The 27,290-nt window shown below is 39.7% G+C and overlaps 1 protein-coding gene across 2 annotated transcripts in view; it reads left to right on the plus strand.

Annotated features, from left to right (window-relative positions):
- The window catches only part of LOC107275146 (glucosylceramidase), a 248,371-nt gene that overhangs the window by 79,678 nt on the left and 141,403 nt on the right, over window positions 1-27,290 (plus strand). Inside the window, exon 1 of one of the 2 annotated variants that reach the window (XM_025079716.1) lies at window positions 22,968-23,118. The exons of the other annotated variant lie outside the window; for it this stretch is intronic. The gene's annotated coding sequence lies outside the window, so the exon portion shown is untranslated. Of the gene's footprint in view, window positions 1-22,967; window positions 23,119-27,290 lie in introns of those variants that run through there. 2 annotated transcript variants of the gene reach the window in all.

The following is a 27,290-nucleotide window of genomic DNA, read 5'->3' on the forward strand; positions in this document are numbered from 1 at the left end:
AATTGATGACTGGAAATTTTTTTTATAATTTTTGAAAAATATTTTTCTAAACGCGACGCAATACTAATTGCTATGGTATGTAATATTATCTAAACGCTAATCTAAGAATTGTCTGGTCCTTCCTTAGTGATATTTTTCACGGTCTCCTATCGATCGCGAAACGAATAATTTTTCTAGAGCGTTAGGAATATCAAGTGAGAAAATAAATTAGCTATAAATAACACGGCTGATAAAGATGTGTAATAAGCGTAGCAATAATTCAGGAGCCCGGTCCGTAACCAGGGTAATAATGTAAACGTTAGTGTCCCGCGACGTCTTGGAAAGTCCTGCAGTAATCAATCTGCTTATCTTCACGTGCAGGGCATGCCGAGCCGCTTATTCATGCTATATCAGTCATTCGTATCATTTTACTTTATGCAAAAGGGGTTTGGCTTACCAGGAAAATGAGAAACCCGACAAAAAGTAACCATGGTATCTCAATAGGTAAATCCGTATATACAAAATATATATATATATATATATGTATACAAGAAAAACCTATTGAAGGTGTTATGCTTACATATGAATATATGAGAAAAAGGATAAAATCGATGAATAAAACAGCGACCGTAATTCAGTAAAATGCCGAATAAAAATTGAATAGAATTTTTTTGTCAAATCAAAATTTTTTAATTTACGTGAAAAACAATGTATTAACAAACGCAACGCGGCTTAATGCAGCCGCTAGTAACTTTTCATTGTACTCCGAATGAAGTTAGCCGCAAGTTAGTCATGAGTCATTAATTCTTAGTATTAATGATTTCCGCAGGTTTTTATCCGTGCGGGTATCCTGCTAAGACATATGTATGCAAGTGCACATATAGATATACACATAAAGTTTTGAGTACGATTGTACCGACACGAGAAACAAACGTATACGTTAGGCCAGTGCGCGAACCTAATAGAATGAATTAGCATTAAGTAAAAATATGCCGTTTGTAACAATTACGCTTCGGCCTGAATTTCATCGCGGTGCATTTTTACGTTTCAATCATGAATATTCAGCGTAGTCCGTACGATATAGTCTCATCGTGGTAACTCCTCTAATTCATACCGAGGATTCCAAGTGTGAAGGAAGAAAATTTTTTCTTCTCTCCGCCGTACGAAGAATGTAAAACTGGAGTAAAATATATATACATACACATATGTATTTTTTTTGTTTTTTTTTTCATATAAATGGCGGAGGTGTGAAAAGGAAGTAATAAAGATTTCAGATAATGAAAGACACATATATACTACCATATGTCCCAGCATAGAAATAGAAATATATTTATATTGAACGGATATACCCGAGGTCACATAATACAGCCATTAGGTCGTAGTCCCAGTTCTGCCATATATAAAACAACGAGCGACTGGTGTTTCCTTGGCCAAGCTATAATTATTGGAATCTCGTGGAATCCCCTTCGTTACGGCATGATTGGTTCAGACATTTACGTATTCAAGTATGAATTAAAAAACGGGCATCGTGTTTCCACATAAATTCAATCTAACCTCAATCGAGCACTTCCGATCCTCATCCTATAGGCATGAGACCTAATACAGGGTGGTTGCTAAAAACGTATAATTTAAGGACGCGAGACAAGTACGAAAAAATAACTGGCATTAAATTAGTGATTATATTAAACGAGAACGACGTCACTAACAATTATAGTTCTTCTAATTTACTAGTTCCTGTATTTAATTGCTAATAATTGACACGTGACCGATCAATAAGTTGATTGACGAATCAACTTAATTGCACGGTCACGTAATCATACGGAATGATTAGCAAGTACATTGAACTGCATTAGCCATTAGAGCTGCAGTGTATCGGTTGGACCCAACCTTATTGACGCTATGGTTTTACCGGGAAATCCTTCCCCTATAGGAACTCTGCATATCGCGTGACCCAACCCCACTGGGGTCATCCCCTGTTTTCATCTGCGATCTACCAGTACCGAATGACCTGGATGCTGACCCCCCTGCCTGGTCAGCCACCATCTTCTCGAATTTTCATAATGAAGACCGAAGACCTCTTTTCCTCAATCATCATATCACGAAGTGTGATAATTAACTGGCTCTGGAAAATATTGATATCGGTTTTGAGTGCTTTTTTTTCCTGTTTCCAAATCATATATTTTATCCCTTGTCGATAACCAACGTATAAGTGTTTAATAAATTATGCATCAAATCGATAGTTTGAGTTGGGAACTTTAGGCGTATGAATTCTTAAATATGATGAATTTTGCTCTTTTTTTTTTTACATACTCTATGAAATTTTTACGCAAGCGATCAATTGGCAGGAAACGTTGGGATACTATTACAAAACGCTTTCGAAGCTCCGTGTCGTTGGGGCATTACCTGCCATAAAGCTCGGTAACGCACGCGCCTCGTAAATCAAAGTTTCTCAATAAAAATAACAGAGCTCGACGGTTTCTCACCTTCGATTTTTCTTTACTCGGCAATGGTGTCTTGGCGGCACCTATGGGCTGCGTATATATCGTTGAACGTGGCTGCGGGGATATAGTGAGGAAGTAACGGGCTCTGTTAAATCACGGAATGATTGATCGAGAGAAGAGGACCGTGTTGATCCCTCGTTAGTGACGGGTTAATTTGTGAGTAACAAATGCCGACGGATCGAAAGGGTATCGTGTTAATAATAAGTGAATGGTTAGGTCGTCTTGGACAATTTGGCTATATTTAATGGACACCCTGTGTGTATTAAAACTTGTATAGATATTTATTTGTAATTGAAACTTTTTAGTACGCTAATAATAAGGCGACGATCTCTGTGGTAAAAATTAAAAAATTAATAGATAACGCTATCTTTTACTGATAACACTTATTATGGTTTTTGATATACGGGAAAAAATGTCTGAAGCGGGATGGGAAATAAGACGGCTAAATGTGTGCTGTCTCGGAGATATATTTTTTTTTAGATTTTTCGACGTTTCTATAACTTCACTAAACATCTTGTCAAACTTTAATTGGTACTGTTTGACGTGGGTCCCGGATACCCACGGTACCAGTTAACCGTTAGTCATATGCAAATTGCATTTTGAAAATCTGAAACTTCGTTGGATCCTTTTGCAATTAGATTTCGTTTAGCAATCCTTAGTCCTTCCGCTCTAATGTCATTTTGTACCTTGGAATTGGATTGGAGTTAACACGGGGTGTCAGGTGCAGGATTTGTAAATGCGTGTTAGATGAATTATCCCAGGTAAATGAGGTATATATATTGAATTGAATTATCCGACTCGATTTGATAGATTACAATTTTGTTACAGTAGATTCGAATATAAAGGTTTTTTTTTTTTTTGAAAAACTAACATTTTTAGTGTATAATGTATTTTTTATCTTATTACTATTTTGCATATATACCGTGTAAAAATACAAATTTTTAAGATCGTTTCCTAATAACCAACTAGTCAACGATCATTGAACGTTCCGGCCGTTCGTTTTATTGGTAGAGATTGACCCAGATTTTACGTTCGCTTTGTTTTTTATAAGTCACGCTCGATCGAAATGTTTCCATATCTCTATCCCTCTCTTTCTCGCTGTTGGGTGACATACGTTTCTTCCCTTTTTTTTGCAATTACGTATATCTAGTCGTTGAATGTGAAATCCGGCAAGCCATGAGTTATTCAAGAGGCATAATTCTCACTGAAAAATTTTTATTACATTCTTTTTCCGAAGTGGCTCGTTACTCCGTTAGAAGAGTCTCGTTAACAAGCTTAATTACTGTGCGTTTGAAAGTAGTCTAACATTGCGATACCTTATGGATTAATTTTTCAAGCATTCTTCATCGCCGATACAACCAATGATATTTATTAATACGGTGTTGGTCTACATAATAAAGTTAAATGACTTTCACGAAATTTCTATATTTTTCTCTAAATCATCTCGAGAATACGAATTTAGCAGGTACGATAGCATGCAATTGCATAGAACATATGGTTAAAAAAGAAATTTGATCGGAAATTAATAAAGTCAAGGTATAAAATTGTTCCGAGGAAATTTGTCAAATCTCCCAGGATCAGCAGCATCCCTTTTCTTATACAAGATCCCTCGAGGGCTTCCGAACCAGCTCTTGCAAATCATCGTGAGCATATTGCATCGTGGCGTATAAAAAAAAAGAAACCGGAAAAATGTCCCAGCATCCCCTTCGGATACGGAAAGCCCAAACTAAGGCAAAAAGCGTTATCTCGAGGCTTAGGCTTAGACAGCCGGTGTTCAGGGTGAAGCTTAGACACCGGCAAGTCAGCCAGCCACTCAGCGAATTCAGCGGACTCTGATGGACGTGAAGATCGATTATGAGATGAAAAAAAAGGTGGTTCGGAGATTTTTTTTTGGAAAATAAATAAATCTCACGAAAGTCTTACGTCATTCCGAAGGTATAAGTAGGGCTGGCGTTATTATCCCTTTGAATAAAAAATAGGGAATAAAATTCTTGCGTAACCGGTTATCAAACTCTGTTAACGTCAGATCGTTATTGGACACTGCTGGCCAATCTCTTCGAGTTCTTTCACTTCGTATACAGAATTCACCCCCTGGCGCCCTTTCATTGTACGGCCCTTCTCGTTCAGACCCTTCATGACTGTAAAACCTACCTACCTGGCTCTTTGTATATATCCATATACTATATATAGGTATATACAACCGAAGCAGGTCAACATTATTTTCTTCGATTTCAGATCGAATGGATCGATTACCTACCCTATGCCATTGCATGGTATAGCTACAGGGTGCGACAACACAAAGCCACGCAGGACACGTTCACATTGAAAATTTAATCAGTCGAACCCATACCCACCCCTGTGAACTTTACCCCGTGTATCTGAAACGGATCGGAATCGATTCGCCAATAAAATCAAGAATCGAGCTTTTTCCTTGGCTCGGATAATTTTTTACAGGATGGAAATATACTGTTATTTTTTTTTATCAAATCGATCTTAATTTACTTTTTTCCGTATTTTCACAAAATCTTTTTTTAGGAAATTCGTCGGAAATCTCGTGAAACATAATTTTATGGCGTTTTTTTTACACGGTCGTACACAAATTGACATTGCAGTAATAATTTTTCTTTTGTCGATCGATAACCCTATGAAGATACTTTGTCACGTGATAATAATCGTTCCCACGACGTCTCTGCTGGATACCAATTTAATATTGAGAAATTGACTTCTGATTAGGGACCGAATTCGTTTCGTTCTTTTTTCTTTTCACGGTAAAACTATCTCGATATGATAACAGGTTTCGTTAGTTGGATACGTTCACGTCGGTGTAACGATCTGTGGTGGTTGGCTAAATCGAGGATAGCATCGATAAGCGTCAATTATGTCGACCTACGGGCGAACCTATCTGCGGCCATTTGTCAACTGCGCCACCAGTCCACCCCAGCCCTTAGCAAATATATCATAAACCCTCCGACAGTCCAGCCCCTGACTTGGCCGAACCAGCCGATCTGATCAGCGATATGTCCCCGTGCTACTTCTTATTTCTAATAACAAGCCTCATCCATAGGGAGCGAAGCTCCATATCCGGATGATGATAAAACCACCCGTATCCCCTGACGCGTCTAACCTTTTTCCTCCCTTTTTTTCTTCATTCTCGATAAAAATGAGACTCGATTATTTTCACGGATTGCACAGATCAATACGAGAATTTTGATGTTGAAAAAAAAAATTTTTTTCTTAAACATTTATACAAAATAATTTTAATTATTAAATTAATTAATAAAATTAATTTATTTTTATGTCGCCTCAAAACAACCACGTGGTTCATGATTCACTTCCTCCAACTAGCTGAACTCGTGACGAGCCTGTTGCACAGCAGAATGTATTCGGGATATATAAATCTCATGGAAAAATCATAGTATGGGTGCTCTGACCTTTAGCCACCGTTGTCCATAATTTCATTCAAGGTTCAAGGTCTAAACCATGTCAGAATCATATCTGCTTATACGACCGTACTCGAGAGTTTGCCAGTCATGATTTTCTACCATTGGCAGACAGGTGCTTGTTTCACGTAACCGTATCTGCCTGCCTACAAAGGCATATACTCATACACGTTATACACGTAGCCAGTAGAGACAGCAGTCAATTATTCATGACTCTCACAATATCTGAAAGTGCATCAATGACTTACAAGTACCCGGTAGATATCGATGACAATCGCTAATCAATGTAATTTTCGGATAAGCGCCAGTACATCAATTATTCCAGTTAAAGGCAAAATACGATAAATAAATTTTGGATAGAAAATTTATTTCTGATACAAAATTTTGATAAAAAATTTATTTTTGCTAAAAAATTTATTTCACAAAAATACCACATACTCGACTTCTCTGACACGTTCACGAATGATAATTTTTTCTTAACTCATGACCCAAATCATTAAAAATTTCTTTTTCAAATATCCTGTGCATCTTTTTGACTTTGAAAAATCAAATCATTTTTTCTTTCTCTCCGATACTCGTTATTTTCGCCTATTCTCAAGCATCTTTTATATTTTCATATAACGAATCTCAGGATCGAGCCCTTTCACGACATATACATATATATATCAACAATAATACCGAGGATACTGACCTTAACAAGTGGATGGAAAATTGGCGAACTCGTTTGCCACGTGACAATACTTTTCACGCTGTTATACGTAACGTCGAGACACGACGCCATTATCGAGAGAGCATAGCAGAGAGCAGAGTCTACGTGCCGCGGCACGTCCTAAGAAACTCGTTATCGAAACCGGCAAACGAGACGCAGCGAATTTGCATGGCCGCGTTAAAGCCCTTCACGACATGAGCCGGTAACATAATCATAATCGGCATACTATATATATATATGGTGCGTGTGGATATATATATAGACACGTACTAAAGCAGTAGTTTATTATTGGTAGAATAGAGTGCTCTTTCTCACGGCTGACATAACGGTGCATATCCACGTATCAACTACCACTCTATATACATATATATACCCGAAGAATTTGTAATTGGTAATACGAGATCTAGAGATCGGTTTAAATAATTTTTTTCTCAATGTTTTCACTATCGGATAGCATGTGATACTCTGCTTTACCGACCGATTACCGACCGAGTAGTTAGTCGAGCTCGGCTGGGTACTTCGTTATAGGCGTAATACGCTCGATAACGTATAAAGGAAATTGCACTAGGATTACCGATCGAATTTATTAGATGCGTGTAACGAATCTAGTGAATTAATTAATGTTGAGGGTTGATTGATCCTGCCGCTGAGTCATTTCCGTTTATATATATGTATACACAGTGCTCGTTCTTATTACAGCTTGTAACGTATCTTCTGAGGTAACAGAACGAATCGGAGCTATAAAATCGAAATTCTTCCACTAATTAATATATCGAGAGGACTGGTTCGGCTGATCCGCGAAGGTCGAGAACTCCATCCAGGGGACTTTTAGGTGGACTATAGCGCAACAATGCACCCCTGTAATACTCGCAGAAAATCGGTAGGATTTTCTGTATATTGCGAGAGCAACGCGAGAACTACACAAGCGAGAGCACCTGGACCTCAACTCAATAATAACAAATCTTCCGAGAGCATAGGCCTAGTTGTACAAATAAATCCGAGAACGTAGCTTCTGATCAGGATGGCGACTCTAAGTGAACCAGAAAGCGAGTGATTCGAAGAGTGACGTCACAAGCTATAGTCATTTTATACGGTTCTTTTCTTACTGTACTGGATAATGACGTTCGGTTACTTGAAAATTAATAGCGAAAATGAACGGAACTGAGAAAGTCCTTAAGGCGGTTGTACGTTACCTGTTTGAACGTTGCGTCTACGCTTTATTCTCGTCAGAGTGTATATGGGATAATATATAGGTATAGAGTGAATGGCGTGTGACTCGATTTTGCGTTAAGGGTCCCGTGTGCTAAAAGAAATAAAATAGGTGTAACGAGTGTTCCGAAGTAAATCGCGATATGGGACACATTCGCGTAATCACTGTTATCCTACCGTTATGGACATTTTTCCAGTGGACCGTTCAGCGAGTATTCTTATGGGGTCTTGCGAAGGTAAATTTCGCGTGACGTAACGGTTTATGGGAAGTACGGCATTGTTTAATCTATACGTCGGTACAGCAGAGCCCTGCTGTTCGGTCGAGTCTATGCATACGTAGATCACGATTTCAGATGTTTCAATAGGTCCTGCGAGAATTGGGAGCAAGTCAAGAGATTTATCGTGAGAATCGGATTCCTGAAAATGTGTCCGTTTAATTCATACGGAGAAAGCAAGGAAGGTGAAAGTATCAAAATTCATTTGGATGACGTTGACAAAAAGATCGTAATCGTATCGTTTTTGAAATTTGATAGATATAGATATTTACTCGAGTGGTATAAATTTTTATTAAAAAAAAAAGTCCAAAGAGGTATGCCTGTATACGTGGTACTTAAGATATTTACTTTTATCAATGTCAATGTCCCTCGTAAGGAAACACATACTGTATAGGTATACAGGAGTGCAGTGGTGTCGAGTAAAAGCGGTCGAGCTGGATGGAACGATGGTAAAAAAAGTGTTTATCCCACGATAGGTTAAGGAAACGGAGCTGCAGCAACAACAGGGCGTGGACTGGAGTCGAAGCCGAGCAAAGTCAGGCGAGCCGACTCGAGTCAAGGCAGTCGAGTCGAGTCAAGCCGAGTCGAGTGGAGCCAAGCTGAGTCAAGTCAAGTCCAGGCTGGGCCAGGCGCAGAGAAGCCGAGAGAAAGGGGCGAGGCTGGCGTGTCAACGGGGAGATTGTAAGAAATACTCGCTTCGAAGCTCCGCAAGAGCCGAGCTCGTTCGAGTTTCCACCGGGTGTTCATGGAAAAATTTTATGGGCATTTTATATATAGCTATATTTGGCAGTATGTCTTATAGAACTCTCTTTCCGTATACCACTGTACGCCTTGCACGTTACGATTTAAATAGTCATGGAGACCTGTTTGACGTTGTATGCCTTACGTGTATCTAGTACGTCATTTATTTCGTGATTGTTGGTACGTTGCTTTAAAAGTAAATCTCAGTCCGTGTTATGGCATTTTTGGATATAAAAATGATGTAGACGTTATTCAGCATGGTCAGGGAACGTCTGGATATAATTTATTATTATATTTGTAATAAATTACAAAAATTCTTAAACCTGTGTGCCAATTAGCTGCGATTTCACTGGGGTATATATCGCTCCGTGTGAACGCTTGGTATACGGTGGACCACCCGTTAGATCGATCTGCCTATTACAGCGAGCTACAATCCATGCGGGGGTTTATAGGCAAGCAGTAATTCGCAAAGTCAGTGGCTCCTGCACTCGTTTAATATAAAATGCGCTGTAAAAGGAATACTTTTTGTTAGTGCATTTTTTAGGGGTAAACCGAGCGTTCGAGTCACGGCTAAATTACCCAACTCCCACAGTGCTCGGAATTCGTCCTTGTATTTATATTAAAAAAAAATTTCGAAGCACCGCCATAATGTTATACGAAAAAGTGTTAGCACCCCTACTCGCAATCGAGCACATAATTTCTGATCTTGCAGGAATTCGATATGCAATAAATTTCATTGTTATTATTATAACACGTATGACCAGTATCGTATATGTCACTTGATATCAAACAGGTCCCACGATCGATAAAATCGAATAGCCACTGAGATTCAAAAGCAAGTTCAGACAGTCACCGAGATCCAGAAGTTGGTTATCAGTCGAGTTTAATTTTTTGAAAAAAAAAATTTATCCCGATATACATATACTATACCTCTTAGTGGAATGCGAGAGGCTAACGTTTTGTCGTACGCAGCTACATCTATCCACGTAGGACGATGGTACTTTGCGAACGGACTTTAATGGCTGTTTAGAGACGTTACAAGCCACTAAATTACAGGGGCGAACAGAGTCCGTAAAGGGCCCCGTACTACCTGCACGACACGCATCCATACTTGAAAATAAGTAAAGCGCGCTACAGTGGTGGTAGTTGGTTTACGATGGTGCTGCCACCTGGATACATGCTGGTTAAACTATTTTAATTACCGGAATCTAAGCCTGAATCGAGACGTTGCTCTTGTTCGTTTCAGCCCAATTCGGCGTCCGTTTCTTTGGACAAATACAGATAGCTCTATTATTTAATCCAACCACGCGATTACTCCCACTGCTTAGTTATGTTCCTCATGTTTCCAAAAAGTGTTACACTGTATATCTGGTACTGCTTTGTCTCTTTCAGCGTGACGTCTACTGCAATTGGGTCTAATTGATTTTTGACGGCAACACTTACGGCCAATAACCTCGGATATCGTAGCTGCTTATGGTGAGTAAAAAAATATTTTTAATATTTCTTCGAATTCGATTTTTATAACGATTAGCGATCTTTTAGTCTCTGTCAGACGTACAGGAAGTGCAGGTAATGGAAATTGGGTCATGCAAAAAAATGTTACTAGGGCTTTGCGAAACTTTTTTCTTTATATGAGAAACACTGTAGCTCGTAAATGCAAATTTCGTCATCAGCCGAAAACAAAGAGAGGAGCGTTGGTAAAAATTTTTTGGGTTTCTTTTTAATGTTAAAACTACCTCCGTCAGCATTGATTGAGTGCGCACGTCATGTTATGTATATATACGTGCCGGTACGCATATGGGATGTGTGTCGGTTGACAAGCACTGACTATGTAAATTCAGCCATTAGCAAGAAGCCAAAACGCGTGGGTCTCCGAGGTGGTGATTTTCGCACGTTAATGACATCGGCCATCCCCCCGGCTCGAAATCATCTCTTCAGACTCTCATCACGAATGGCATACCCTTGAGAGTCACTGATATGTAAATACAGCCATTAGGGCCAAGTCAAAACAAAAGCCACGAACGGGCGCGTTAGATTCTCCAGTCGAAGATCATCGATAGCCCGTCGCTTTCTTCATGATAATTATAACTGGTATTAAACAGCCGCGTCAACGCCTGGGCAACGCGCAACGGTGACCAATCGGCACTTACAGACAATTTTACTACCCGAAACACGTTGATACAAGGTTTCCAAGCTAATCGACGATTTTCTTATTAAGATCCGTTCACAGATCAGATTCCTATTGGACAGTAATTTGACGGCTTTAAGATAAAAATTATATGGTCATCGAACATAAGCAGATATATGATTAAATGAATGTTAATAATCGTACAGACCATACAAATTTAACCCACGTTCATTATAAACGTATTTTACGTATGTTAGCAAGGTTTCCTAGGGGCGGGAAATACAAAATAACATCCTATCGCGTTTATCCTTACGCGATTAATAAAGTCGGCGAAATCTCTTGCTGGGATTTGGATGCTAAACTATGGTTGTTAAGATAGACTTTTTTTTTATATCCCCTCGACCACGCAGCTGCGGCTATTTCTTAGTCGAATTTTTGCAATGGTGGTGGTGGCATTCGGTGTTTACAGTCCTTTAGTATGCAACTGTTTAACATATCTTAATGGCGACGGAGTCACGAAAATTATTTGTCGACATCCGGAAACAAACGAGAGCACCCTTGGTGTACCGATGAGACAATCTAAAATTAGATCTCGCAGACGAGTCCCCCCTATTCGTCTTACGTGAGCAGGGCCACAGGTGTAATTCACTATATCGGCTGCATTAATTCTAAAGGGCAATAACTTTTTATCTGCAGTTACGTAACGTTATTTTCATACAATGAGAATTTTGGGGGTTTATCCCAAAAGGGCTGAAAACGATAGACATTCCGTAGTATAACGAGGGGGATTTCTGGATTTACAGATTCCTGCACCGACGTTTACCGCAGGATGCGAATTCGCTAATTTTTTTTTTTGTTGGTAGTAATCAGAATTATTACTAAAACTCATGAGGAACTATGGAACTAATATAGGCACGCATGTGGAATTATGTATTTTTGACGATTTAATTACCGGCATATATGTATATCATTAAAATTAATATGTAAACGCATAACTTTCATATAAGCGAAAATAGACGTATCAATAAATAATTTTTTATCAATTCATTTATAAACAGTAGTTTCCGACTAGCAGCTACTTAATCAGCTGTTATATAATGCCCGAGCGACGTAATGAATCTCTCCCCGATGCCTCGTGCGATTCGTTAACTGGCTAATGCGATGCGACCACGAAGCTCGATACGAGTTACAATTGCTATCGGATAATCATTAAATAAATACAGTGTATTTCAGATATTGATGGGACCCCATATACACACACACATATATATATAATGCCAAAAATATCCATATGAAAACTCTACGATAACCGCATGGTATATAGTTTTCGAAAATAGCCAGATATACGAGATTGCATCAATTAGCATTAAACATTGAATTATCAGTTTAACGAATTTTGTATATTTTTTGTTTATCTATTATCAATTACAATAATCCATTATCGATCTCGTCTATATAAATTGAACTATCGATTAATCACTTTTAGTGATATCACTGAATAATTGTCAAGTGGCAGTGCGGTAAATTTTTTTTTTCCAAGTCGCATACCTTATTTACCTATAAAAGTTTCTTGTCTCCTTTTACTTCACGGGTCAGAATTCTCCAGCCTGCAGTTCCTTGTAAAAGGAAGCTTTCAATGAATAATCAAATTCACCGTCAGGGACTAGACTATCGACAAAGAGACTCGACTATGAGAACGAAAGTAGCTGTCCGTTCCGAAGAGACTTACTTTTTGATATATTAATTAAGTAACTTCGAATAGTAGTACGTAAAATTAAACTTTTTCTTTTTTTTTAAATCCACTTCGCCTACAATTTCGCAAGTGTATTATACCTCACTGCTTTGACCTACTTCGAGGCTCCGTATACCAAACGTTAATCGACCCTAAGTATATCACCAATCGAGTTTTTGACGGTTCTGAAAATAATTCGTACATCAATAATACCTAATTCAGTCGCTAACGTTACCTGTCAAATTTACCTCGAACGACAGAAATGACAACGAATTATTTCCTAAATGTGAAACCGACGTAATTCCTCGTAAATGAAAATATGTCAATTTTATTTTTATTTCGAAAAAGAAAAACAAGAAGGAAATAGTTACCGAGGCCTGTAAACCCTGTTATAAGGCAACGGGGAGTGAGAACGATTGTGGTTGCGATATCGGCTACATCGTAAAGCGTAAAATCACCGAACGATATTTCCCATAGTAGTCGCTACTTGAGTATGCGTATACGTATCTGTCTGAAGTTCTACCAAGTAATTACACGTTATGGCTACAGTACGGCAATGACCGATTCTCGATCATCGATCCCTATCAGCTCGGATCACAATACGATTCCAGTGAATAGCTATGGGATTGCTGTTATACCTAGCAATCATTCACATAGTCCAGCTAGCTATCTATCTATCAACGTGACCCACGGTCTTCTTTTGAAGTAGCATCGTATAGCACGCGTAATGAACTTCGACGACAATAAGATTCAAGAAGTAGGAATCAAGTGGGTAGATGCATTTGTGCATCGAATTGCAGTTAACGACTGCGGCGAGGTGCAAGATATTTAATAAATTTTTGAAATTTGACATTTAAAAAAATTTACAACGTCGAACGCTATCGAGTTAAATAATTCTTTTATACGACAAATTTATGTAATTTTTATATGTAGTTTTTTGTTGGTATCAATGATATTTACGAACATAATGACCGGTATTGTAATACGTGTTATTGGTTCTATCTATAGATGTTATTCAAACTATTTTCTTGTTAGCCACCGACCGAAAGATTCATACGTTCAATGGATTCCACGAAACATTCCCAGCATCCTTCCTCGAGATGCACTCGAGGACCATGACGTGGCGTATGTCGGGTGCTGTACCTTGAGATATATTCCCAATTAGTAAACCCAATTATAACGATGGTTAGGTAACGAATGGAAGTACGTAAAATAGTGATTCTTATGGTGGGACGAAAGTGACGTTGGTTTCACGGTGGCTTCGTTAGTCAACCAATTGGACGCAGTTGACTTGTAGCGTGCGAATGGAACCGGCTTGTTTCAGTCTGGTTTAACTCTGGCTTGTTGCTGGCTTGTTGCTGGCTTGTTGCTGGCTGTTGCTGGCTTCTGCTGGCTCTTGCTGGCACGTCGGTACGTCTAGTAATGAGGCACCGTTCACGTATCCAGGAAAAAACAACACCCCCACCGTCCATTCGAAAGTCTCGCTCAGACCCAACAGCGACAAACTGACAGTTGCCACTGATGAGACTCACAATGCTTAGGTACCTAGAATATGGCACGTCGTTACGTCACGGATCGCCTTGTTAATATTCACGCTTGGATCGTGATAAATATCATCTCATATATTCAAATTAACGATACTTACTGTGCACCGGACGGGCTTTGTACGTTTTCGATCTTGGGCATCGGGATGAAACGTTTGAGGCTGCTAGGAGTCAATCAAGCTCTGGGCTTGTGACTGCGGAGAATGTTGGTTGCTGGATTTATGTTGTATGTGTATATCGGTATGTATGCTGCTTTGTAGTTATGTTAATGGGTTAGATTTGGTTTGGGATTTTTGGTTATTTGGATTTTTCTGTTTGGAGTCAGATCGACCGGGATGTTTTTGATTTTTGGGATTTTTAGGATGCATTTTTTTTTCATTTTGCGAAATCTTTTTTTTTTTACGTTGTATTAATTATAGAGAATTTTTCTTTCCCCTACAGTCGCTCTACTGGCTTGTCATAAATGATAGCGATATGTAACGACGATATCTACGCGAAACTCGATTCCCTTCGTCCGACTGATAAATGCGCGAACTTCGCGATAAATTTACTCGCTTACCGAGGTCGAACGGTCCATCGATCTGATGCTGACTGGAGTCGATTCGTTTCACCATGGTTTAGATTACGAACGATTCTCTCTGGATATGGTTGATGTAGAAGGAGTAGTGAGGTATTGTTGAATTTTTTAATTAAAAACCTTATACCGTTGATTAATGAAGAATTTTTTGCTAAAATTTCAATTGGTACAGACGCACGACAAATTGTTTATTCTTACAGAGCGACGGAATATTTGTGAAAAATTTTACAAAAAAAAAAAAAATAAATTCGATACGTTTATCAATATTTATTTTTAATCCATATCTACATACTCGGAAATTTAATATTTTCGAACAATATGTCAAATGTAAAAAAGTAAGCGCTCTATTTGCTTATATTCATACGCTTTGTCTTATGAAAGTCGTCCAGTGGCTTTTTTTTAATTTTGAAAATGACGTCACACGTGTCACCTAGTTTCACTAATCGCACAAATTTCTCCCACGAGCATGTGAATTTTTGCCGTCGATTAATTCGGTCGTAACAATGATGCATCCGAGCACGGCAAAAGGATCGATAGTTTTGCCTACGAAGAGTCAAGGTGACCGAGAGAGAAATTAAAAATGAGAAAGAGCGTCGCGGATTGTATCCAACCCCCAGGAATAATTTTGAAAAAAAATGACGCAAGGGGTCGCCACCGTTTAACGCCAGAAGAGTAGTTAACGATCACGAAGAATATATACAGTAACCCCTGTTTATCACCTGCACGAACGTTATCCACTTACAGGAAGACGTTAATGACTGTTAATATTTCCTTGACTACTAATGACGTAACATTTTTTTTCCCCGACTTCCGTCCCATTTTGCCCCATGATCTTTACCACTCTTTGTCCTTCCCTCCATTCTACCTTTCCTTCCCACAAAAGTACAACCGCGTACCCGGAGTCCCGGCACTGATAGTCAGCATACCAGCCTAACCCGCCTGCATTGACTTTACATGCATTCAAGTGCATACCAACGACATCATCCGTACTGGCAAATCATCAAGATCAGTGGAAGTGAATTACGTGATCATGAGCTCAAAACGCCGGGAGGCCTACGTGGAATGATTTTCTTGTTGATCTTTTTTTTTTTAAAAATTTTGTTCTTTCTTTCGAAGAAATGGAACGAATCCGAAGAGCGTAGTGAACGGAAAGCATACAATTGTCTTGCCCAGGCACCAGCGCTAATCTACTTTTAATCACATATCATTCACCGTCCCTCCGGCCCTTCCTTTACCTTTCTCTATCAGCGTCATTCACGTGCATGTACCAATACTCGTCTCTCTGCCAGCCGGTTTGAATCTCGTAAAAAGCCACTTGCTTTCTGTACCGCTATATTAACCCGTAACGTTTCTGTATACCGTTGGCTAGGAATGCACTCTATATACTTCGTAGTGCAATCTGCATTAAGGGAATGGATGCAGTGCACGTGACGTGGGTACTGCAAATAAGCTGCACTCGGATGGTGAAAGAAATATCTTATTTTTGCGAGTGAAAGAAAAATTTGAATAATTAATAGCTTTCTTTTTTCTTCTTTTTTCTTGATTACTTTTACTGATAACTCGATCAAGATTCGCGGTCTTTATCCTACCAGTGCGTCTGGTTTACCAATGGCTAAATGGTATTTATACTCGTTAGGTGCACTCTGCATCTGAAATTGGCTACAGAAGTAAACCGCAACTGGGCTCGTATCTAGGATAGCGGTGGTTGCGGAATCGCAGCGACGAATAGCGGGCCAGAAAGGCGTGTTCGCGGATACGCGAGCGTTAAACCGTTATTATTTTATCTCACGTCATCTAGACGGGCGTGAGTCGTGAGTCGGTCGATGGGTGGCTGGCTGGGTGGCTGGCGCTGCTCAAAGTAAGCCGCAGTCGTACCAACCCAAGCGAGACTTTCTATTTGCACCGCTCGATTAAAGAGGCATAGGCAAGGGCATCGCGCTAATGCAAGTCCACCGTAACGCAAAGCGATAAAGGCGTCAGAGCGCGACAATTGTTACGTGTTTCTGATTGCTGATAAGTACAGTTACGGGTGCTGGCGTATAGCGCGGTTAATGAGAAGAGACTGTAGGACTGTGAGAAATGTCATATCGGAGGGTGGAACTTTTGAAAAATATTTTTTCATTTTATTCAATGGTGCTTTTTAGTTTTTTTTTTTCTTTCTTTTTTCAAGACTGTATATTCGCGCGGAATTATTGAAAATTTTTTTGCAGGTCGAAATAAAATTTTGAACGTTCGCCGATCATCGTAACGTTTGGCAAATTTTTTTTTTCTTTTTTTTTCGAATAGGGGTGATATTTCCATTACTTTCTCTAGTTTCGGGGGTGGGCTTACAACGCGGATGAATAATTTGCATGAATCGCTGTTTCGTTGAGTACCGGATTGTGGTATCACTTTTGTTACTGTTTTTTTTTTTAGTTTTACTCCTCCTTTTATTCGCGAAAATATGTATAAGCCATTCGAATGAAACCGACTGTTTTCAATCATCGGGAATCGTTTATATCTCGCTGTTGTTTTTTTTTGCCTTTGACTTTATCGCCACGATATATACGCTTTTACTTTTTATTCGTTTATTATAACTGCACGTAGTTGAAGCAATATTGACACGTGGCGCTTTGTCGCATGTCGTGCGAATTTGCGGTTTTTTGCTGAAATTTTACCGGGCACCACTTATCTGTAGTAGGAATGTATGCGATTTATCTTTTTTACTCTGTTACGTTGCTGTTACTTAATTAAACACTTTTTGTGTCAAGCATTTTTTTTTCTCGAAATTACAAGAAAATTATCAAGTCGATCAATATGTTTCGTACTTTCTAGTTAATTTTACGAAGGTAACTGGTTGCCGTATGACGTTCTTTGTACCAGCCTACTTTGATATATATATAATATATATATCTATATATATCCAGGCAATACGAAATAAATATAATTTTGCAATTTTTTTTCGCAAAAAATAGATTTTTATTTTTTGATCCCGAGTAAAGTCTGATAAAATTATTTATAATCAGTGCCAACTTGCGAGCTCAATAACACTCATACGTTTTAATCGAGAGCGAGTACCGATTAAATTTGTATTAATTGTTATCATTCGCTCGTAGCAGCCTGCAAGCCTCCGATTAATCCCTGATAATTAATTGTTTTAATAGCCGATCATCCTATCAGATTTCCGCATACATAATGTATACTGTAGATTTACGGTAGTTGATAATTGAAAAATTAATTTTTGAAACAGATCCACTGATTACGTAATTTAATTACGTTTGCAGCTCAGACCCTAATCACCGTAGATCGTTTCAATAATTATTTATAAAAAATAACATTGCGTAAGGATTTATAAAGAACTCGTTTTCTCTCTTTATAAACATTTTTTGACTGTATAACGAGGGCGAGTGAACTAAAAAAATTTAGGCATTAAGGATGCTTCGGAATAACGATGTTACTTTTGAAAAAAAAAATTTTCTCATCCACACTGATATTTATGTAACGACCTGTAAATCAACAGGACAATTGGAATGGATAGTGGTCCTTGCAAAGCTGCATCGCACCCGGACTTTATATTCACCCTTGAGAAAATCCGAAGGATCAGGATAACAAAATATTTTTGAACGTGGCTGCTGCGCAGCCAATTCAGGACTAGGGGTGCGAGACAGGGCGGGGGTGTAGGGGGTTAGGTTTATTCGAGGGAACAGAGGGGGGTGTGAAACGTCGGGTAGAAAATGTAACCAGCCGAGCCCGTAGTGCAAAGACATTTTTTTATGAGCCTTTTTTTTTTAACTTGCCTGCCTGCGGGTAACAGGAGGGTCAACGATCCCTAAAGATCCCCAGATAGAATAAATTAGGTGTCGCATCACGGGGTAGCGGGTTTACCCACTTTCGTTTAATGCAAGTACCTGCCTAACCGCCACTCACGGTCTTAGGGGTGGTAACCCTTAGTCTTGTTATCCGACTATCTCAAATTTTAGTTTGATGGCTGACGAGATGGATTGAATTTTGATTTTCCTACTTGACATGCGTAATGCGTTTTGACAATCTCTACCCCGAGGCCATACTAATGTATTTCCAGCCCTTACTAAGAGTAACGTTAGAAAACCACTAAAATTGATCATTAGCACTTTCGTCCCCTGTTATTATAACCCATCTCGAAACCGGCTGTACTTTAGTTGTGTGTTATCTTATATTTTGGAAAATAAACGAAAATCAAATTTTACCTATCGTCGGGGAAATTTTTGTAATTTTGAATATAATTCACGAACTTGTAATATTACTTTGTCTGAAATTTTGGTTAAAAAAAAAAATTGTAAATTCATCTACTGGTCGTTCGCGAATTTAATTTGGTTCGTATGTGATTCTACGAGTTTTCATGTAAAGACATTTCCCTGAATTTCACGGTCTTATCGCGAATAGACTATAGGCTTTGCTAATTTGAAATTAGTAATTTCAAACAGTCTAAGGCTAAGCAGTATCAGTCATAGGTTTAACATGTCAATCAAGCATAACATTAGGAAGGATTACATATTCCGCAGCGTCGTGGGTACGTAAGGGGTGGTCTCCGGGTAAATGTGAATTTCTATACTCGCTATGAAAATTAGTCTGAAAACCAGTAATTTGTGAGCATAACCCTGTTACGTAACTAACTACCATACATACGTAGCAACATACCACGCTTCGGATTAGATCATTCATACAGTGAAAGGGTTGATTGATTACTTGGGCGCACGTGTCTCTTCGTCAGATCCGTATAACACGTATTTATATATGCCAATTCAATAGATAGACTCTCACGTATGTATGTCAGCGCGTAGGCTGTGCTGGAGACAAATGCAGTATTAACGTTTCTGGGATTTACCTCGTTTCCAAAAAATGTGCGAACGCGCACAGAGACAGTCAGAGTGAGAATGCGTGAGATAAGAATAATAGAAATTTGTGAAAATAATTTTTTTTTCCAACAAAAAATTTTAAAGTTACTTCAATTTATTAACCAAAATTTGTGTATTGTACAATTTTTAATGTTCAGGGAGTCACACGTGTCAACATGATGAAATAGGGTATCAGTAGTAGGCTGTTTTTTTTTTATATTCTGTTTGCAAAATCACAAGTGTAAGAGATTTTTGGATTTTTTGCTCTCTGGGTATAGACATAGGTATATGGAGTATGGGTTGGGACGTCAGATGTGGTTTTCGAAAATAAGGAAAGTCTCACGCGACTCGAGCTTCTCCTACGGCACTGAGGTGGGACGATTCGATGCAGCGCACTGAATTTATTATGATTCGGGCTTTAGGCAAGGAGCTTTTATAGGAGCCAATTTCTTCAGTCGTCTCGCCCCTTAGCCACTGCTCTCTGGGTATCACCTTTTTATAGGAACTTGTCGCTGATTCCTCCATTTACCCCGGAAGATTACGCACTTTATGTCGATGGCTCTAGGGCGTCTAGGACGCCAAAAATTGCTAACAAATCCCCCCGTAAAGCCTACGAGGTAACCGGAAACCAAATGGATTCTGGGATAGATGTATATATATATATATATATATATATGCAGGAGACTAAATTTTTGCACATTAAACGACACGAAGGAGAGGGACGTTTTCTGAAAGGTTTAAATAATATCTGCAACGTGCATAGAGAATCGCGATATGAATTTTAAGCTCGTACTGAATGCACGGCACGATTTAAGGAAATTTTTGGTTAAATTCATGGACTCGCCCGCGAAAGATTAGGGCAATTTATAATTAGTCGTAAGATTTCACCGTGACTTGGCTATGTGGCATTTAACTTAATGAAATGGCTTTCAGGTGTAATGTCGTTAAGCTAAAACTTGCTAATAACGTTATATCCACCCCCGGAACTTGGTCTCGGTATAATTTTGATATTTACTTTAGTTCGTGTAATTTGCGGCTAAAAATGTACACCAGGTAGATATATACCGTATGGAATGACTAGAATAATTTTTTCATTATCCAATTTATTAATTCACTCGTGATGACTTTATGTAATTATATTCGCGAAGGAATAGGGAATTTGGGGAATTAAAAAAAATAATAAATACGCAATTCTCTTTATTTTTAGGGCTTTTCATTTTCTATTTAATCTTTTTTTTTTTATTAGTAACGAAATCTACATTACCACGTACTTGTACACGGATATCACGCTATTCTTTTTACTCACCCTATATAGGCAATCAGTTGAAAATAGTCCAATCCGTACTTTACCCCGAATTTCACGTGAAACTTTTCCCACGAGTTTCGATCTTTCTGGTATTTTTTTGAAAAAAAAAAAATTGAGACTTTTCTCACATGACACCCTGGCAAAAATTCACAGCAAATACTGTTCGCTCGCGCGAAATTCTTCCGGGTCGTTTAAACGTAAATTCATACTCGGGATTCGGTATTCGCATCGAGTAAAGTCAGTGACGTCACCGGATAGACCTGAAGCAAATAAACCAAATCGAATGAGATATGCCATGAATAACATCCCTTAAAAAAAAGCTAATTTCAAACTTCACTTCGAATATCAAAATAGCCATGTACAACTTTTTCAAAATTCACCCTTATATAAGTTGTCGATAACAAGTAGAACTGGCTTCGGATGCAAGATAAAAATAGCCAATGAAAAAAAGAAAAAGAAAAGAAAACCCATCATTCGAACGATTCGCGAATCGGGTACAACCTAAGTGCATCCCGTTTGACTTGACGCAGAGAGAAGAGTAAAGGGAGAGAAGCCCGAGGAGATAGAAATAAAAATAAAATAGAAAGCTCCACCTCAACCTAGTACCAGCCCCTATATAAGATACCTATAGCCCAAGTTCTCGGTGACGGAAGCGTCGAGTTTAAAGTTCAAGCTTGAACCTCAACCTGACACCGAAAAAGTAGAGTTGCCTAACATCCAGCAGGTAGTTGACGCGAAAGTTGCCGCTCACTCTGGAAGCTTCCGTTAAGTGGTGTTCCAAAACCGGGGAGAAAATACAAAAAGCTCAAGGCGAGCACGTCGACCTATGGGAATCTTGAAAGTAGTGCACGCGGCGAAGCGTTTCCTGGGAGTAGCTCCAACAGGCATCTAGATAAAGCGTTTATGATGAAAGTTTTGCTGCACGGGATTTCTACTATCCTTATACGATATTATTGATGGTACTATAGCATATGGCATACTATAGTACGTACCATAGTGTAGTATATGCAATTAGTTGACTGCTTGACTATGGGCGTATGCTGTTAACAATTAAGGAAGCCATATTGAAAATGACGTAATAAGAGAAAAATCAACTGTACGCTTTTACAGTTACATAGAGCGAACAAAGTATAAATTTATTCATGCGCATGCGCCAGATTAATAATCAGTAGGATAGACCCTGAACGAATCCCGATGCTTTTATCTCATTGCTAACTTTTCCAATTATCAAAAAAGGAAAGGGGACAATTTCTCAAGTAAGTACGGAATTAAAATTCAATTATTAAACACTTCATTCTGCCACACATATCTCGCGCGGTTTATGCGACTTTTACGATGATCATTTTGCATACTAAATTCTCACTGCTCCGAACACCAAATGAATTTCTCAACTCTCAGGAATTTACGATTTTCTTTATTCCTTACTTTTGTTAATATTAAGATTACGTTACACTCGAAATCTCATTCGATCTTGTATAAATTATTATTTATTACGGTACGATTATCCATTCGTTATACTCGAATTGTCTTTCGGTCTCGACGCAACGTCATACGTACTGTCCGAGTCAAAAATTTACTATCGAGAGGCGGTTTGGCGTTCAGCAGAAGCATGGAGCGCAAGTAGACTCAATGGGACTGTCGTATATAGTTTTAAAATTTTTTAAGTCGTCCATAATTTAAAATTTACGCAAATGACGTAAGAAGCATGCCCTAGCATATTTATATTGCCAGGTAAATTATAGGCATACAAAAGGAATAGTACAGGGAGCGTCAACAACGTACTCGAATAAGGATCCTTGTAAAGCACTGATCAACCTGTAACTTCGTTGCAAGGTATGGTTGCCGCACTCTGTGTAAGTCGTAATTGATAAATTTGCCGCAGGAGGGCAGCACTAGTCGATAGTCACGCGAGTGGGAGAGGGCACTGTTGGGTATACAGAAAAATATGTCGGATTGGACTTCAGCTGTCCGCGATCCTTATCGTGCATGAAAATTCGGGTATCCCTACAGTCATAACCAATCGAACAAATAGTTCACGTGCGGAAGCGGAGCCGTAGTGTCGAAGAACTTCCAAAGGACCTGTAAAGACAACACAAGGAAAATAAAGACAAAGAGGATCCTGCTGTGAGTCAATTTTCTTTTTTCTTTCTCTTCTACTCGTTCTAGAAGCCTGCGTTAATAATGTTTACTACGACTGTACGAAAATCAAAATATCCAGAACCAGCCGAACGCGGCCCGATCGCGCATACGTAATACGAGCCACGATGTAGAACACGACGATGCATCGGGCCAAGCCGATTTCTGCACGTACGTCTAGAACATATTGCGTATTGTCGAGCATGTGAGTCCCTATGCACGTGTTCTCATATACCTTGTATATCATAGTCAAAGCATAAGCATGTACGATAGAAACACGTGGGTACGTTTTTCAAGTATCTTGGAGAGGGATTCAGTTGAAGCTTTAGAATATGGACGCAGCCATATTGCGCATGCGCACAGGTCCTTCACAGTTTCACGTTCCAGGTCACACAAATATATATATATATATATATATATATATTCATAATACGCATCATGCAGTATAGATACATTGGGCTGGTCTGGTCTTACGTGAGCGAGCAGTACATAGTAAAAGTCATAAAAATAAAATACCTAAGTCAGTTACAACAGCGTCGCACGGGATCCCACAATGCAACGCTGCACTACCATTAGATAGCATAGAATCGTATAGCCGTCAACTATGAGTACAGTAAACGGACTTATTCGACGGACAGCCGCCAGAGTTAATTTCTGATACCGAATACTCACGTACAAGTGTATCGTTCGTAACATTTTATTTCATTATCGATCACGTGACACGGGATGACCAAGTATTTTTTAACTTGTCGAACGCTACTGCGTATACGAATAAGTGTTTCTCTTGAACTTGGCGCGATATAGATATACTGGCTCTGGAAAAGGAGAAATACGCCCACAGCACTTTGCCAAGATTCGATTCCTTCGAATTTCTGGCAACGTAACTTGAGTATGGCAAAGCCGCAGTGCGTTACGTACACACGTGATATCCAAGTGCGCGTCCTGGTACCATCGCGGGGATAAACTCGAGATAAATACTTGACTCGATGAGGTATAGTCGCACTTGTGGAATACGAAGAAGAAAATGCCTGAAACAATAACGGCCAGTCTATTCTCCTCTGACGTATGGGAATTTCATAACGCTTTGGAAGGACCATGTGGGTATCTGATATATATATATATATATATATATATATATATATATATGCCTGTGGTATATGTACCTTTGTAAATTTAGCGACTACCGCAGCTTCCTTCAGATCGAATAAAAGTCCCTAGAGTCCCACCGGGAAACGTAAGAAAAACTAACAGTCGCGCCGGTAGCCACGCTGGCTGTGTTTGTAATGGTCCAATAACGGCTGATGCTGGATGCCCTTAGTCACCCGTGTGGGTTTCGTGGCCGCTTTGCTAAAGGAAACAAACGATCGCGAAGTTATCGCAGTTTATTATCATTTTTTTTACGCCCGCACTCGTAAACTTTGACAATTCACGTTGGATTTTGATTTTTTCTCCCGAATAAACGCGTATCGTAAAATTTGACAAAGTGCCCGTTCGGATGAGAAAAAACGTAACGGTTCGTTTACGCTAAACACTCTCCTTTGCGTAATCGGACCTTGACTATTGGATACGATTTTGATTCTTGGGTCTATCGTAAATAGTTACAAGATACTTTTTTCAGTTGCCGGAACCTTGAAAGTAGGAACAAAGTTTCTTAGTCTGTAATTCGTATGCGTCGAACGCAAAAATTGTCTTAACACCTATATCGATCATTTTTCAAAATTTTGAATCTTCCCCGAGTCCCTATAACAATTTCACGTAGAAATTAATTAAGCTCGTGATAGATCCGGTAAGAGGGTAAGGGGACCGACTATGCTGCTATACTAGGGAATTTTGAAGCTTTCAAGCTGGCGACGTTACGGAGTAGCTAGTATCCGTTATTTAATACGTGCGCCCCGACGGAGGTACTCGACGTGCTTAAATTGTGATTAATGAAGTAACCGAAGCGGTGCGGTAACGTGACGGTAGGATTGGAAAAAGACAAAAGGGTCGGGGGAGGAGAGGGGGGTGGCCATCTGGTTTTGGCAAGTCGTGCCCTTTCTCCCCCCTCCCCTTTTTGACCCTAACGCCATTCCCTTTGAGCTTTCAGCTCAGCTTGCTATCACATGGCAAGCTGGGTGCCGCTTGCAACCGCCCCTCCAGGCGCAGGCATCCCGACGCCTCTTATTAATATACGCCCCATAAGCCAATAAAGATAATGCCTGACACGCACCAGACCCCCTCGGGAGTGCGTTGCACTCCCGACTGCCTGGACGATAACCAGAATACGGTTTGTCGGACGGAATGGCTCGGCAGGATGAAATATAAAAAGGAATACCACCGTGGAGGAGGGAGCTGGTTTAATTCGATTTCGATTCGCGTCTACAGGGGGTGGTAGTAACACAACGCGTCGGGGTTATTAAGACGCGACGTTATTATCTGATTAGGGGTAACGATAAATAAATATTAGCAGCCCTCCTGCTGGGGCACGAGGGATTTTCAGAGTGGGTATGTAAAAAAAAATTTTTTTTTTTTTCCTTCGACCCAAATCAACCCCCTACCCTGACCCATTTTCATAAAGCTAATCGAAAAATGTGGCTACAGCTGCCACGTGCACGCGGGTCATAATATCGCAAATTTTTATTTCGCTATAATTAATATATCTGCCCGGTCAAAGGGAAGTAAATTCTCATTGGGATACTTTCGCCGGGATTCTAAACGCGCTCGTTACTCCGCGAGGTGTCCTCTCGCCTCTACGAGTGTATTAATACAGAACGTAACGGGACTCTCGCTGGTACGTTAACAGTGTATCCTCGCCCATCGGCTTTTCCACCAGTGGCTGTCGGGTCTGTATATCAAGCGTGCGTGGGTATATAACGTGGATGGTACCAAAGTAGTAAGAGGGCTGTATGGGGGTGCGTGCTGGGTTCGGGATATGGTGGGGATTTTTTTTTTTTTTTTTTTTTTACGCGAGAGAGTGAAAATCGCGGATGGTGGCCGATTACAAAATATTTATGAGATCAGCCAGCGCGGACGCCAGGGAGCCTGGGGTCCAGTGTCCATGGACATCGGCCATGCAGAGAAGCTGATATATGTTACAAGCAAACATATGTAAATTACACGGCAGGGCCGGCTATAAACGGGGGGTCGTCGGGAATCGCGCCAACTTCATCCACCGGGACGGGGGGGAGGCTGGGGGGTGGTTCAGCCACCCCTCTGGTCTCTCCTGGTTTCACGTCCTTCGCTCCTCTTTATTCTCGTCCTTGTCCTGGGTTTTGTCCCTCCCCCCCTCTCGCCCCTATTTCCCCTCCTTCTCCCCTCCCAATTCTCTACCTACTACCGGTAGTCCCGCAACCGGCAGCTATTTGCGTTTTAAATATTCAGTGCCTCCTGTCCTGCCCCCCCCCTCGGCCGTTCTATCTCTTCACCGCCACCCCAAATGTCAGCCCCGAGGAAATATGTTGTCAAAACAATTCCAATTCCCCGTGCAATCCGAGAAACAATGGCTCGTTACGAAATGCCGAAAATCGTTTGCGCATGCGCCGCTTGGCTTTGCCACGCGTCTCCATTTTCCGTAGCCTCGTCGGATACGAGCTGAATCCAAATGAACTGGACGCCATCCTGGTCCCTTGGGACAATCGACTTTGGAATGTAGGACGGACCGGGATGATAGTTCGTTGTAAATGATACTTTGGTATTTGATATATATTTTTGTGTTTTGTTTTTCTGGGATCGATTTTTGGATTTTTGGGAGGTTTTTGTTTTATTGCAGATTTTTGTGTAAGATTTTTTTTTTCTTTTTTTTTAGGTTTTTTAAGCTTGTCCGATGAGGTTGTCTTCGTAGAGACTCATCTCTTGGGAGTTTTACTCTCGTCGACGGCTTCACGTTATTCTCGATGGATGGAGAAAAAAAAGATTTCATGTAATCTATATGCAATTAGGCCTTCGATACCGTCGTAATTATCTACTTCAATCTTGCACGGTGATGAAGGAATAAAAAAAGGTTGAGATCGCTCGAGCGTAAAATTAACTAGGAAATTGATCGTAGTGCAATGCCATTTTGTATGTTATAATTGATAATTTAACTGGATTCTTCTAGCAGCAAGCTGACGGGTCAGTTAAGAATTTTGAAAATTTGAGGCAGCCTAATTTTTAATTTGGAATAAATTTTTTTGGATAAGAAA

The sequence above is a fragment of the Cephus cinctus genome, unplaced genomic scaffold, assembly GCF_000341935.2.
Source record: "Cephus cinctus unplaced genomic scaffold, Ccin1 Ccin1_scaffold0123, whole genome shotgun sequence".
In the NCBI taxonomy this organism is placed as follows: Eukaryota; Metazoa; Arthropoda; class Insecta; order Hymenoptera; family Cephidae; genus Cephus; species Cephus cinctus.